The following is a 17,616-nucleotide window of genomic DNA, read 5'->3' on the forward strand; positions in this document are numbered from 1 at the left end:
AGTGCGTTGTACATGTAGTACTTCGCATAATGGCGAGGCCCCTGAACTAAGCATACGGGCTGTGGCGTGTTCATGTACAGCATTGAATATGCTGTACTACTCCCTACCGGGGGACTGTTGTCACTTGTGGCTGCAGTCCCCCGCGTCACGTTATGCGGTTTTTCTGGTCTGACCGGAATGCCGCATTTTCGTTGTCTGAACGCGCCACGTAGCAACATGCCGCTGGATCTAGAAATCGGGATGCAACCAATCACCTGGGCAACCCAGGCCGCAAGGGGCAAACGTGCCCTAGCCACACTTGAACCACCACGAGGCTCGACGAGTGAGCTGCGGTATTCAGCTCGGGAACCGACCTGCTGAGCCGGTAGAGCATAGAAAGGGCTCGGCACCACCAGTTGTCTGCTGACGAGAGTCCGCATCCTCGTAGTAACTGGTAGCTCCTGCATGGCTTGGCATGTGGGAGCGCGCTTATTGAGCGTATCTCAATTCCGCGCCCATGGGGGCCGTGTGGATAAGCCTTTGGGCAGGTGCTGCACGTTAAATCACTCGAGACTTCTGTCTCAAAATTATTGTACAAGCGGGAAATAAGGGGTTCGCGTCATTTGAAACAACTTCTTCCTTAGCGAAAATTCAATCCACGGCTTGGTTTATGAGTTATTATCAAAAAACACTGACCAATCGGAGAGCGAGTGTGACCGCCGATCCGCCCTTGCGCAGCGGCAGTGGTCGTGAGAGTGGGGCGTCAGCCGTACGCGATCTCTCATTGGCCAGCGTTTTTCGTTAATAACTCGTAAACGAAGTCGCAGATTGCATTTTCGTTAAGGAAAAAGTTGCTTCAAATGACCCCCGGAATCCCTCATTTCTCGATTGTGCAATAATTTTGACATAACCTTGTACATGATCGTATGCAGAAAGTTCCTTCATTTAAACGCGGCGTTGAAAAGATTAGCAGAGTGATTATATCAATAGAAATAGAAACGTGATAGACAGAAATAAAGTAGAAATAAAGTAGAAATAAAATGAGAAAATGCTATTGTAACTAAGACAATTTACAGGTTCCCTCGCGTTTGAAAAGTGTGCGCATGCCATAAAGGCATAAAGATCCGCGGTCCAGTTGTAAGATGAAATATGAGCTCGTTTATATTGGCTCCGATTACGGTTTCTGTAGATGCCAATTATTACATCGGGACTCTATATCGATTCCATATCGGATTAAACATTCTATCTTCCAGTTCGGTTCTTTCCGCGTGAAACGAACTGTAACGAAGGAAATTAGCTTTCGCGTGCTAGTTTCATTTAACGCATTAATTTATAAACAGAAGGGGGAGCGCAGCTTAAAATTATTGAGTCGGAGCAATTTCGATTCGAAAGAGAATTATAATCCACAAAGGTGGGAACGGTTATTTTCTGGATTCCGGTTCATTTTGTTCCCGCATCGTTCAGAACGGAATTCAAACGTGATTGGCAATACAGTAATTACTCATTGGAGTTACAATAAAATTACAAGAGACGATAAGCGATGATAATTAACAAAGTTAATCGTTGAACAGAACCGGCGACGCATTATCGCTGCGACGAACAAAAATATTCTACGGTCGACCGCCAGAACCGTTGCAAAATTGATAAATATAATGTTGCATTTACATCAAAATGTAAATGGAGAGACAGGTCAAAATATTTTGCACGCGTCGTCGTAAACATGTCACCAGGGTTCTTTCTATCTTTCACGTCGAATCGAAAATAGCAATGATTTTTGCAAAATGCGTAAAGAGCGAAACAATATATTAAGAGCATATACCGTAAATGAGCATATAACGTAATGTTGTTCTACTTGTTGCAACGTATTTATAATGACGAAACAATTTCGTGGTTAAACATTTGTATATTTTATTAAATTGAATCAAAAATATTATAAAATATTAAATTCAGTTCTATGGAAAAATGCAGCTACTTATTTCTTGAAAGCGATATTATTCTTTAATTTTCATTTGATTCCAGCGATCGTCGTTATTCGATCATTTCGCGACAATTAAATATTCGCGCGAGTCGAATTATTTTCCCATTAACGTTCCCGAAGCAAGTATGTCATTCCCGTATACACCGTGCCTCGGGAAGCCCGGATTGCTTTAACGTGCCATTTCTTTACGTGAAGTTATTACGAAAAAACTGAGTGTGCCTTTTTGAAGCACTATAAATCTCTGTCCGTGTGAGCAGAACAGTAAAACGGCCCTCTATCAACGATTAATTGCAATAATGGCGTGTCGAGTGTAAGAGATTTTGCCGGAATCTGTGCTGTACCTGCGAGAAGATTAAATGACAATCCCCGGTTGATTAGGTCCAAAATATTGCAACGAAGTTTACATTTTGTCACAATTATGCCTTATCAATGAACAGTCGAGCCGACTCTCATCGCTACTCCGAGAAGAAATATTTCCAGTATTCCGATAAATCCTGGCCCGCGAAGGTTTACCAACCATTAATAACGGTACTAATCACTGCTCCCGCAGACTCTATCGCGTTGCCGAAAAGTGAAGGATGGTGTAGCCCCTGTAAGCTCGGCAAATGGAGGCACGTACTACACAATCGTGTTTACTATCTAGGTTGGATCACGATTTCGCGCATGAATCGCAGCATCTGGCGCATTTTAAATGCGGATCACTAATCTAGCTGGGCATGCGAATTCATGGTAATTAATTTTCGATTATACAAACATAGCCGGCATACGGGCCGGCGCAATGGCAGGCTTACATCCCGCGCGAGTCTCTGCCCTCGGAGGAATCATCGGACCGCGCATATTTGTGAATATTCAGCCGGCGCGATGCGCGCGGTCAATCGATAATAGGAAACAGGCACGAGAACGGCTTTCCGTGTGGATATCAATCCGTCGCGGCCACGCAAATATTTATCAGAATTGCCTAGTAAAATAAATTCCGGCGCCGGACCGTGCACACATGCGTCACCGACTACCGAACCGCCATAAATCCGTAGCTCTCGTCGTCCAAGTATCAACCATTCACGGTGTTCGGGTTAACGACACGGCGAAAGAATCGTTCGGACGGCAAACCGTCGGCTAAAATATTCTATGGATCGTGCCGTGTACGCTCGTTTTTATAATCGGCTTCGAATACTCGATGTAGCGTCTTCGTTTGCAGTAGCAACGGACCACGTTTCTTTTTATTGGGTCTTCCGGAAAGTTCTGTCCGATAGTGTCACTTCAAGTTTCAATCCATATGCACATGTTGATTTGAGACATATATGACTATCTCTCATTATCATTGCATTTACACACATGTACTCTCCTAAATAAACTGAAACAAAGATGTCTCATGTCATTATTAAGCGAGACGCGATCGTGAAAACATGGCTACCGATGATACTGCCAGACCACATGCTGCTTTGGCGACTCGTTAGAAAATCGCAGAGCTAGGCAAATTCTGTCACATCTACCATACTCCCCAGACCTAGCACCCTCTGATTGTCACTTGTTTCTCTCTTTGCAAAACTTTGTACAGGAAAAAAATTCAAAAATGTAGCTGATGTCAACCAAGCACTAGTTGAGTTCTTCGCCTCTAAAAATAAATCATTTTTCAAAACTGGCATTTACAAGTTGCCATCGCGCTGGCAAGAAGTCATAAGTAACGATGGAAAGTATATTCTACAACTTTCCGGTAGACCTAATAATCATTTCGCGCGAACTTGTTAGACGTTTTACGACCGTTTCGAATTCAGATCGATAGTTTCACGATATTTTTGTGACTGAGAACGATAATAGGATAGTTTAAAAAGATTCGCGCGTTATTTGTACCTAACTAAAGTTATCGACGAAGATACTTTGTTGTAAGACGTGTTTTCTGAGAGATATTTATTTCGCATAAAAGTCTGCAAACATTGTATGCGTGCGAGAAGCGTTCTCCTACATTTTTTTTCTCCTCAGACACATCTAAATCGTACATCATGTATAAACACATTGTGTAACGCGAAACACAGCGTAAATCGCCTGTCCGCCGGAATGCATGCCGGTTACACGTCCCCGTAAAAATACGAGATATACGGAAAGATACAAATTGCGCTGCCCTGTTTCTCGGTGGATTAATCGCAAAGAGTCGGCGTAATGCGCGGATATGACTCGTGTAGCCGTTACAGCTGCACGGCACGTAGTTTCCGAGTAAATCGAGTTTTAATGTTCGAACATGAGCTTTTTTCTTTTTTCTTTTGTCATTCCAAGCAATAGCAAAATCATTTAAATAAAATTCGAGTCGATTGGTCCAGTTCTAAAAAAGTTATTGTGTTTTAAAAGTTGTACGAACGTTAATGGCGATACAGTGACTGCCGTTAATGTTTGGAGAACTCTTCCGAAAGTTCTGATTGTTCTGATTGTCGCGAATGTTCTACACCAGACGTCTTTAAGACGTCTTAAAGACGTCTCTGTGCTTGTCTGGGCTGGAGTCCACTTGTACACCATTTTTCATGGACACTCTGTATGTACGTATGAAATGCGGATAAGTGAACTTTCATTTTGTCGGTGTAGAGATCTGCTATAGTTGTTCTTTACTCGCATTGGCTGCAGAGATCGTCAAATATGATGCCAAGTTATTCTTAGTTACGTCATATTAGAACTAATTAGAAAAAAAAATTGTTACTATAGAAGCAGCTGGTCAAAATACAACTATACAAGATACAATTTATTATTAATAGTCCTATGATAAACCTAAAAAAATATTGCTACTATTAAAGAAACTGGTCAAGATACATCAAAAAATTAAAAGTTATATACACTTACTTAACTAAATAATAATAATAATATTTATTTGCTGAAAGGAGCAAATGTCAGGTTAAACAATTTATTAATACAAAAAACACTACAATATAATAGACCTGCCACGCATTCGAGCACACGTCGAATTTGTCAAAGCTGGCCGAGCTTGTACATGAGGTGCGACCATTCTCACCTGAGTAGGAAATGGAACTGCTCTATGTACCGTCGCCCTCGGTTCTTTAACGGCAGCCGCAGCAAAACGTTCTCTCTTTCTCTGCACTATGCGCTGCTTGTAGTGTCTCGCGGTTCGTCTGAGTATAGGATCATCCTTACAGACATTCAACCACTTACCTGACACTCGAGCAGCGCAAAGCAGAGATCGAGGATCCAACGTGCGTACGATCAACTACGACACCTCCGGCGGAAGTTCGGAAATAAAATCCACCTTGGTAGGGTCGAGCCATCCGACCACATTAAGGAATTTCCTGAAGTACTCCATGTTGCTGATGCAGATACAAGGCGTATATATAGGTACATATATATCCCTGGTCACGCTTCACGCTTCGCGTGGTGGACTGGACATACACTTTCCACATAATTCTATCGAATTGTACTTAATTTAGGAGAAACTTGCATTCAGGCATACTGTGAAATGAGAATGCAATTTTTGCAGGGTTACTGTTACTATTGGTAAAAAGTATTCTATTCGATAGAACGGACGTCTGGCTTTATAATTACTATAATTATACAGTGTTTAATAGCTTATTATATTATTATAATATAGTATATTATTATATATATATAAGTATAATATATTATATTACAGTATATTATTATAATAATTATAAAGATATATATTAAATTTTATACTAACTTTGTTTGTACATATATACAATATTATTATAATTATTATAATAATATACTGTTTAATAACTATATATATAAAGACAATATTAATATGAAATTATATATATTTTTATAAGATACGGAATAAAGAAATTATGTGATATAGTTTCTGACGTATAAACAAAAGAGCATCGAATATTTTGTACCGTTTGCTTTATTCTTGAATCATTTTTCCATTCATTTTTTATTCGCGTCGATCAACGTTAGAAACTTTCACAGTGACAGTAATTATTTCTATGTTAAAATTAAAAATAATCTTCGTTTTCAACGAAGACTGTAATAATTTACTTCAACAATCGCGTTTAAGCATTCTGCTGAAATATTTTCCCCGAAGAGTGGTACAACATTCTGATGCATTTTGTACGTATTACTACTAAGGAGCTTATGATATCCTAAATCCGTTTTGGCAGATTTCGAGGAATTGTCGGAAGCACTGCCTTGGCTTCGTACCTCATATGTAGCGCAACTTATCGCACCTGCGCGGAGCTCAGCAGTTTCCACTGCGCCCCGACCACATAGAACTTGACCGAAGGTGAAACTCAGCTCCGTAAGTTGTGTTCTACGATTGTGGCTTCGAAGCTCTCAATATCACGAGTGCATGCGAGCTGGGACCGTGATACGTAGCTATACAAATTCCTTATTATTTCCGGGCGTATAATTGTAGAAATGATTTCGACAGTTCCATGTCAAACATGTGGGGATATATAGAACTGACACGGAATTATTTCGTCAAGCTTGAAAAGCCGATTTTAGTTAGAAAGATCGTCAATGTAAAATAAATGCATCGTGGCGTATGAAGCTTTTGCATTTTATGCAAAACTTCTGTAACAGAAATATTAAAAATAATACGAATACTTGTTCGCTGCAAGCTCGACAAATTAAAATTTTCAGTAACATTATTTTATAAAGGGTAAAATTGGTATTTTTGAACGCGTGTCCTGATTTTGTACAATATGCTACAATAAGCTTGAAATATTCTTCCTTTTAGACAATAAATTGGAGATGATAGAAAAAGTTGTCTCGAGCAAATCAAAATAAAACTGGTGAAAAGTTCTCTTTGCTCCACGTTACAGAACAGCAAAATCTGTGTTTTTACTACTATTGAACTGATTTTTACCCATTAAAATTCACATAAACGTGCATAACAAAAATTGATTCATTATCTTTCTGTAGCAATTCAAAGATTAATTCATAATATCTTTGTAATATTGTCGCACGTTGACCAGAAAGCATTTTATAGTTGACGTAAGAAATTTCGCCTTTCTTTTACCATTTTTGTACAAAAATTCACGAAAGTTTCCATAAAGATTCGCAGTCTACTTATTGGAACTAAATAATAAGCTTGCTACCGCAAGCTTGTCAAAATAGGATATTCTATTGTACGCCATTCTAATATATCTGCCGCGTCTTATTGCAACAGTCTTCACCCCATTCATATTGTCAGCATGGTTTGAAAAAGCTCGCGGAATTCGTCGAAATACCACCTCGGCTTTGATCCAAGCGTGAGCCGCAATTCTTTGCACTACCGCGGGATTAGGTAGATTCCTTCGAACCGTCACTCTCAGCTCCTCAATACCTTCACCAAGGAAACGTTCTTTCATTTTCCTCTCAGCGCGTTCTTTGAAACGCATTACAGTTCGTCCCAGGTTCGGATCTGACCTACAGACATTCAACTATTCCTGCGATACTTGAGCTGCGCCGAGAAGAGGTTCAGGATCCAAATTGCGCAGAATCAGCTGTGATACTACTGCAGGGAGTTCGGAAATGAAATCTACTATTTGCGAGCTGCTGCAGTCCAATCACGCGAAGGGAAGGTCCTGAGGCATTCCATGTTGTCGCTGTTTATTCAGGATTTCGAATGATTTGTTTTGTTAAAATCTCGAGAATTTTATACGGTCATTTTGAAACAGCCATTTTCCTTGGTACATCTGTATGTGAAAACTGAGCAATTACTAGCCTAGCAACGAATTTAAATCAGCAGACAAATTAAAAGTATTTATGAATGTCAATGTATTATAGTTTTAGCTTATTAGATTTTTTAACACTAAACCTACCGAGCACTAAAAGCGACGAATTTCTGTTGCCCTGTAAGAACGATAAAACCGAATCTATTTAGACTTCCCATAATTTTTATTACAACGAATACTCGGACTGTGAAATTCATTTAATAATTTCTTATGAAAAAGTCTCTATAATTTCAGCAATTTTAAAATATAAAATCTAAAACCGGTCATCCTGACCGTCTTGGTAGGTTTAGTTTAGAAAAAATATAATCATTCGATTTCGACTCTCTTGCAATTGATACGAACAATTTTTATTTCGCGTGAAGATCCGCAGTCTAACAATAATGTACGAGCTACAGCAAATAAAAATTCGTTTATTTTCCTGTCGTCTGGAAAGTAAACGAATCATTCTATAAATTGAACATTATTGGCATTCCTGTTTCGATCGAATTTCATCTTTTGCGCGGTAGAGCCCCGATAGTTGCACGAAAGCACATGAAAGCTGCAAGTGACCAAGTTCCTGGAATTATCGAGGCGATCAATCTACTATACGGAATCACTCATCTCCACTATATACCATCGATGCTACTATATTAGACAACGTAGTACCTTGTGCTACGTGTTTCCCGTAATTACACAACAGCCACCGACGTATTTTGATCACATTCAACCGAGGCGTGTCACGTGCCGGTATCGAAACTGCAACTAGTGAGGTTCCAATGCAATTATGTTACAATATACAGCAGCGATTGTTTCTTTTTACACGATTCACTGCTATGTAAAAATGGAATAATAAATTATGCTGCATAAGTATCGGCGATCAGTTGTTATCAATTTCGTTTATTTATCATTTATTACTAATTCTGTTTATACTATATGGAATATATATTATAGTGTATATTTTATGATATATATTATATAGTATAATATTATAATATTGTAATATATATAATATTTTATTATATATTATAGTATACATTTTAATTATTTCAAGTATTATTTATTATGTATTATATATATATATATATATATATATATATATATATATATATATATATATATATATATATATATAATACATAATAAATAATATATATATATATATATATATATATATATAATACAAAATAAATAATACTTGAAGTAATTTATACCGTACCATTTCCACTCTGCAGAAATAATGGTCAAAGTATTGCACTTTATGTTTTTTATCCAATATTTTTTAATAATGCCTTTTGTCTATATTCCTTATAAAATATCCATTTGAACCTTGTTGTTCAGTGCAACAGTACAAACTTTTCATACAGTTTTGCATTGATTCCGAAGTGATTATCAAAAGAGTATTCATTTCGTTTCACTGATCTTGATAAAAGTTGTTGTCTCATGCGGATCAAAAGTGATGCATATTCCTGAATAAAAGTTTATACACGCGTTTCGGGCATTGCAATATATTCTGCAATGCTGAGCACAATAAAAGAATAACTTCAGTATTGTTTCATAACTTCTCCGTGCACCGTGTTGCGTGATTGAAATGTTTCCTAGTAAAAATAAAAATACACGTATTCCCTCTCTCCTTTGTGCACGAAGAGAGTAATTTACATATCTGCAGTTTCTCTCGTCGAGTCATCGTTTTAAAAAAAAAAACAAAGTTAGTAGAAGCATGGGATACAATATTTTATTAAATGCGCCACGTCCGTTGCACAAAATATGGAAAATATGGAACAAAGTAGAATCGCAAATTTTCTGATTATTAACGGTAGGGTTTATGTGACTGTAATTAACTGCCTTCGTAAAATTAATTTAATTCCCTTTGCAGAAAATACGGAATCGTTATCGATTTATAATGTTGATGGCACACATGTTAATAAAGAAGAAAATTTCGATTTATCCCGTTATATTTATTGACAACGTTAAACTTTCGAACATTGATCTTTGTTTTCGTTAATAACTCGTAAACGAAGCTTCGGAGAAAATTTTCGCAAAGGAAAAAGTTGCTTCAAATGACCTCAGGAACCTCCAATATCCGGATTACGAGACATATTCGGGACACCCTGAGTGATTCAAGATTCTGGGCTCGATAGTAATATATATATATATATATATATATATATATATATATATATATATATATATATATATATAACTTCGATATAACTTCAAGATTTAGTAGAAAATATTATCGTTACTTTCGGGCCACTCTGTAGACACGCGAACACTCCGTAGATAGTACTGTAGTGCCATTTACACGGCGGGTTCTTTCCTTAAGGCAGTTCCGGAGTAGAAACATGTCTCCGAAGGGGTGCACAGATTGTAACTCTGTAGCACGATGAGTATCGGATCTTGCTTTCATGGAGATACGGGGTTGGCCAACATCGCGACAGGATATGGTAGTTTGGTAGGTATGGCGCAGTTTAAACTCATCCATTAGTGGCTACTAGCCGGCAATGTGTTTCTAAGCAAACCGTAGAGACGAGATCCTGGAGTGGCGCAGTTTCCAGGAAACAGTCGTCCACCATAATACATTTTCTGCGACACTGCCATCGAACAAAATCTCCGCCGGCACAAATCTGGCCAACTTTCTGCGTCAACTGTTCCGTCTAGTTGCATAACAGGTTGCCCTAAACACGCTGCGATAGTATAAGAAGCCACTGTCTGATAATCACATTATCATGTTCGGCCAGAATGGTCTCTCTTCCGTCACGTAGGCAACGGAACGGAAATAATACTTCGTGACAAAATTGACGCTGCTAGTAAATTTATTTGATTAACCCTTAGCACTCGAGTGACTCAGAGGCACCACTAAAATTTGTTACATCACGTTTTAAGATAATGTTTATATTAATAAAGTTTAGATTTAAAAAATTATATAATATATAATAATTATATAATAATTATATAATAATTATATAATAACAATAACTGTTGTGTGAGTTCCAAGAATCAATTTCATATGCATAAAATGCATTTTATCGTATAAAATAAAAAATACTATAAGTGAGAAAAATGATTATATTTACAGTTTAAATAGTTTCGAGTGCAAAGGGTTAACATTAGATTTACGGAACCTGTCAAAATAATGGGTCTCTAATTCTTTAATTTACGATTATTTTTATCGTATAGAGATACATTTACGAGTTATTTATTCAATTTATATGTTACTTGCGGCAAACGTTGCAATAATATTTGTTAAAAATCAGAACAAATGTCTCATTGTTACTTTTATAAACTGATAAAACGAAGGATACAGCGACGACGATCAAAAGTTATTTTACGCCGGGTGGAACGTGTGCTCTTATCATTAGAGCGCGGATTTTATGCATTTGTGACAAAAATGAGTAGGTCAAACGGAAAACGAAGAAGAAAAATAAATTAAACGATACAAAAATACCGTTATTTTATTTTCAACAGAATAAAATAATTCGAAAAAGAATGAAATCTCTACGTAGCTCCAAAATCTTGCAATTAATGCTGACAATTTCAATTTTTCATAAAATTTTCAGTCAATTTATCGTAGTCGTGTAACGAGTGTGCACAATTAAAATAATTAGTGAGTTTAACCAATACGCTCCACATAATTGCAAAACAGAAAAGAAAAGAATTTCGTACAATTAGATCGTTGATTATTTCCGTGCCGGTTGGTTAATTATCAAATGAATTCGTATCACACGAGTAATGCTAAGTACAATTTAATTATGTAAAATTAGTTGCATCTGTGTCCGGCGAAGCGGGCAGACATAATAATCGAGTGAAACACAGCCGGAGAAATTAATTTAATGTTGAGATAATTGATAAGAATTTCGTCCGTTCGATGCATTCTATTTTCCCATTTTATCGGACGCTTTAAAAGTCGACGATTTCCGTTGGGTGTTATCCCTTCGAGTCGGGATAACTCGGCGAAATTCCACGACTTTTACGCGACCCTTAGAAGACTCTAATCTCCGTCGTTCCGTTTCTTTTTTGACTCGGTTAACGCTGGCGAGGCGATCTTTTTTCCGCGGGTAACAGCGGCAAACGACTTCCCCGGAAACAGTTGGATTCGGTCCGTTTTACTAACAGATTCAATTAATATATCCGGCCCCTTCGGCAGCATCCAAACGAGAGACGCTTCTGTCGCAGACAGGGGAGCGCGATTTCAGCCTGCAACATGACAATTCCAACGTAGCCGAGCTGGCCCGGGAAGAAGCACGGTACTTAAAGATTAGCATCATCGTCGTTCCACGTTTTCAGCGCTCGCGAATCCCCCTCGGCGTCTAATAACACCTTGTTACAGTTCGGTTTCCGTTATCGAGAATGTCCACTTGCCGCATTAAAATATTTAAACGTTTAATACATTAGCGTCGAGGGAATCGGCGGAATAGACGAAGATTCAATATGGCTGACAGTGTAACGAGCGGGCTGCGGATTTTATGCGTGTGTGGCGAGAGCGATCGGCGGAATATGAAACACTAAATGCAGAGAATTTTATGCAATATTTTATTTATGCGGTATAAACATTCACTATCTTGAGAGCAACAAACAAGAGTTAACTAGACGTTCGTTTTCATTTTTGCGATTTTTGGTACGTTGAAAGCAATCTAACAGCACTGTTAATCGGTTACTTGTTTGTGACGAGTATACTCGTAACCTAAATTCTTGTTCTTTCTTTATGACGAGTATACTCGTCGTAACATAAATTTTTGTGATTTCTTCATGACAAACGTACTCATTGTGACATAAATTCTTGCTATTTCTTCGTGACGAGTATACTCGTCGTAACATAAATGCTTGCTAGTTCTTCGTAACGTGTATACTCGTGACATAAATTTTTGCTACTTCTTCGTGACGAGAATACTCGTCGTGACATAATTTCAACCAATTTTAATTTATGTAAATATTGTTTCGGCGATTGTCTGCTAAATTGAGCCTCTTCACGATTCAATGTCATTACATTTTCTCCGTATTAAAAAGTGTCCGAACATCCACTGTAACGAATGACTGGGGAAGTTATTTTCACGTTTCCAATAAATCTGTTGTTGGAGGAAAAACTCTTATCCGCTTAATTAGCATTCGCAAGTCGCCGACGTGAAGATGGAAAGACGTGCCATATGTTTCTCGAAGAAATTATTCATTCCTACACCATTTACTTCAGCAGCTTTTTCGGACTCCGAATGAATCCAAATACGCATTGCACCATTCCCTGTGGCCGTATTATTAATGGGGCTTATTAAGCTACAGTCCTTCTTGCTGCTATCGTGAAGTATTGCACGGTGTCTCATTTGTGTTGTAAATCCAATTTTATTGAAATAAGAAAACGCAACTATTGAACGTTATATGAAAGTTCTGTCATCTTCGACGTCATTTGAAGGACGTAAATAAATTTTTTCAGAAGCATACTAGAAATTTAGAAAGACACAGGAACCTATAAATAAATTCGTAAAGAAAGGAAACTTACTTTATACAAAATAAAAATTTGTTGCATCTATTGTAAGTAATAAGAACCGCTTATGGACTTTTCATGTATATATATATATATATTTTTAATAATTTCAACAAATTAAGGCGTATTTAAAGTACATTAAAATATTCAATTATATTTTATATTTTATAATCCCATTAATTGTCGTACTATTTTAAATTGTAGCTATTAACTTTTATAATAAATGCACGAAAAACTGCAGTCAGTTAATCTGTAATTATAATGCACCTTGAATTTACTTGGATAGTAAATGTACTAATTAAGCAGACTTCTTTTTATCGCTGCCTAATTTTTACCAGCGAAATATCTAGTCGATGAAAACCCGGATTAGAGGCTGGCGAGAATTTGCTCACAATAGAAAAGAAAATTCGCGTCCAAGATATTTTCTCTGAAAACGTTGCAACCACGGCGGTGTAATTTTTTCCATCGGAAAGTTCGGTTACACATTTCGGGGCGAGCAGAACTGCGAATTCGACGTCGATTCGCTTCTTTTTAGCGGCACAGTGAAGTTACTTTCAGTAAAAAAAGAAAAAAAAACAAAAAAGAAAGTAAAGCAAATATTAAATTTCAGCTCTTAATAGATCGTGTATCTTAACCTGATTTTGAATGTTCCCGCATTAACCGCGGGTAAACGCGCGAAAATATCAAAGGCATGAGCGGAACGTTTTGATCCTTTGCTAACAAGTTCCCCGAGATTTAAGTACAATACATGTTAAAATGCTCGTTGGTGCTCCTTGTGAGCTTCGAGCTCTGTAGAATTTTGTACGTGGTGTGCCGTCCGATTACTAAGTCTCTTAGGTATCTCGTGAGTCCCTTATGGTCTCGCGTATCTCTCACGATGTCTCTAGAGTCTCTTGTGGTCTCTCCTGACTCTCGTGTATCTCCCGAGTCCCTTGTGGTTTCGTGTCCAGTGAGTCCCTTGTGGTCTCACGAATGTCTCTCGTTAGAGGAACGGGGTCATCCCTAATATTACCTCGGTCCTCCCTACTCTTCTTGACCTAGGGTGGGCGGCAAGGAATTACGGTCCAATCACTGCAATCACAGATCCATTGAGATTGCCCCAAAGCGGTGGGCCGGGAGTTAGCAGCGAGAATGGCAAACTAACACCTGCTAAACATCCCGCGCTGATGGGCCTACGTGCCCAAACAGTGCGAGACCCAACCGTAATTGACTGGACCGTAATCAAGGACCAGGAGACGCTATGACGGGGTCGCACGTGCCCCGGAACGGCCAAAGACAGACCCATACCGTCGGGATACCCAAGCACATGGCCCCTGCCATAAATCCTGGCCACTTGACAGCAACAATACACTTGGACTTTCTCTACTTATCCGAATCGTTTTGCTTCGTTATTCTTTTTGTCGGAAGACTGCACTTAGCTTTCTCTTTACGAGTGTCTGAAATATTCTAATTTAATTTTTATTAAGAAACTAAGAATTTTACGGAATTAAGAAGACATTTGAGAAATCGAAAACCGTCAGAAGCGAAAGAATACATTGAGACAGACCTGTGTACGAGTGAAGTTTTGCAATTAATTTAAATAAATTAGGAAACGGTCATTATATTGTACGCGACAAGGTTTGCTGAACATTTATTTTTACCGCACGTACTCGTTCGTTTTATTTCATTTGTTCCGGGTGTCGTCGAAAATGGAATTGAAATTCTATCTGCAACCCACAATCAACAACGTGTTAAAATTGGATGAGTGAGAATAATAAAAATGTTTGTTACAATTTCAACTTAATGGAAAACTTTCACATTGGAGAATTGAACAGTTGTGGTTGTTAATGAGACGTCTAATGAAACAATTATTTATTCATTCTTGTTTAAATGAAATAGTTTCACTGTTTCACTGATAATGTTGTAAAATGTATTTCTTTCCATTCAATCAATGTTTTCATTAGACTGACTTTTTGTCAGAAATTAAATTCGGAAAATGGGGGACGATTATTGAAATTACTAAAATATTTCTTCGTGAAATTCGAATGAACTTCTTGCTTGAAGCACATATTGCAAATATGAATAAATATGAATAGGAATTAAATATGTAAATATGTATATAAATATCACACATATGAACAAATGCGAATCGGATTTAATATGTAAATATGAATATAAATATCACAAATATGAATAAACGTGAATATTAATTAATATGTAAATATGAACATAAATATCACAAATATGAATAAACGTGAATATTAATTAATATGTAAATATGAACATAAATATCACAAATATAAATAAACGTGAATATTAATTAATATGTAAGTGTGAATATAAATATCACAAATATGAATAAATGTGAATAGAAATCACCATGTAAATATGAATAAAGACATCACAAATATGATAAATCTGAATAGAAATTAATGCTCAAACAAGGATGTAAATATTGCAAATATGAATCTGAATGGAATTTGTACAACCTGCGACTAAACGCAATCTTGTCAAAAAAACCATACATCCGTCGATCGCGCGAAGTGCTCAGCAGTTTTATGGTTAAAACCGATAAAAAACACAACTCGAGGTTCCGAGTGCAAGCGGGGCCAGGTGAGAGAGCGTTAAGAGCGGTTGCTGGCGGAGCCACTAGAAAATCGTCTAGGCTGTGATCGTCGGAAGCTTAAGGTGACATCTCGATGGCTTATCCGGGCTGAGACACCCCGTGCATCATCAGCGGCAGACTATTTCGCGGGCTCGACGCGCCGAGCAGAATTCGCGACACACCCTCGTTATACCATTCATTAAGAGACTTTGCGAGCATCCACGTTGGTCGTGCGACATCAAGAACTAATTTGAAACCGGCGGCGGATTCCGCGAGATTTGAAGGAAAACGATGCGTGAACGCCGCGCCGGTCTCATTTAATTCGCTCGTCTCATCGCGTCAAGCGTAATGTAAAGAAGTGCCTCGTTTAATCGCCGTCTCCCCACCCGCCCCTCCACCCGTTCCTCTGCCTTCGTTTGCCCGACTGCACTTTCCACTTTTCCCAGTGCCAGGCCGCGAAACGTGGCCTCTTTTTACCTCGCGGTCTTTTTTTGCCGGCTGCGCGGTTACCTCCATTCACGCCGTTGTACGCGGGATTTCGCGGTAAATTCCACGACAGTTATTGTCTAGACTAGAGCATTAACGAGGCCGAAGCCTGCTCTGACCGGGCGAAGTGGTGCTCACTTATGCCGGTCGATGGATAATCAGCGGTGAACAGCTGCGAAGGAACCGGGACTTGGATCCATCGCGCCCTCGCTGTTAAGTTCATTGGACCGGGGAGTCAGAAGACCCGGTCTTAACTCATCTGTCGGCTGCAAGGAGTTGTATGTTTGTTTTAAGTATTTCGCCGGCTATAATGCCGGCGATAATAATATGAAAGTAGTGATGGTCGTTCTGCCAGGCGACCGCGGCGGCGGGTGCTCGGCACCGCACGCCAACCGCTACAACGGCATTTCTTGCCGTCTTGCCGCCCCCAAGATACCACACGACAGCAATAGTGCAGCGTGCTAGGCCAGCGGGCGGCTATTTACGTATTTGCTTCTGATAAATTTATAGAGCTGACTGCTGAACCCAACACAGCCAGCCCGTGTCATTGAAGTAATTTTGGCACCGCTCGACAAACCAAAGGGCTGCAGATGCATTCTACCCAGACAAGCCCGAAGGCCGCGGGTAGGAAATACACCACCGACAAGCCCGAGGGCCGCGGGTGGTAGTAGCAATAATACCGTCGACCACGGTAGCGGGCGCCAAGCGCCACACGCAAGCACCGCGTCGACCCAGCGTCACAGACCTGTAGTAGGGAAGTCAATTGTAATCATGTCATGCACCACCATGTTTATATCTATCATTGGCCCCTGCTCTTGCCTCTCTTGTCACCTGTTAGCGCGCACATGAACTTAACGAGATCCATGTCCAATTCCAACAAGTTACTCCTCTGCGCGCAGGTCCTAGCAAAAGAAACGCTCGCCGCTAACGCAGAGGGATGCCATTGCCCTGTTTTGCCGCCCATACTGATGTGCGTTGCCCAGTCTCCGCCGCGAGGAGGCGGGGCTGGTCTTTGGAGACCAAATTCCACGACAATGTTCCTTCCAGAATCTCGAGAGGTTTCGACGGTACTTTCGAGCGCGGCTTATTATCGTGTCGATGTAAATGGCCGTTCGCCGCGCCAGCGAGAACCAAAGCGAACGGAACCGATATTCCGGTTTGGTGACGCCGTCTCGCAAAGCTTATCATCCCTTATACCAAGGCGGCTTCGGGGTTCCCCGCCGATTCTATTCTGTTTCCCTTTTGTTTCCACGCCGTTTATCGACCTGCCGCGGATATCTATTCTCGTACACGCAGCGCGCAGCTCAGCTGTTCCGCTCCAGGAACATGGAACGTGCAGGGTCTTCGACGACTAGGATTACTGTTGGTAACGAAACGGCCGTTTCGGAGCTTTACGGAAAGAGGCATACGGATGACTTTTTTCCTCTGCCGATACATTCGTCTCCCCCCCCTTTTTTACGTTTTT

This window comes from Megalopta genalis, unplaced genomic scaffold (genome assembly GCF_051020955.1).
Source record: "Megalopta genalis isolate 19385.01 unplaced genomic scaffold, iyMegGena1_principal scaffold0102, whole genome shotgun sequence".
NCBI classification, from domain to species: domain Eukaryota; kingdom Metazoa; phylum Arthropoda; class Insecta; order Hymenoptera; family Halictidae; genus Megalopta; species Megalopta genalis.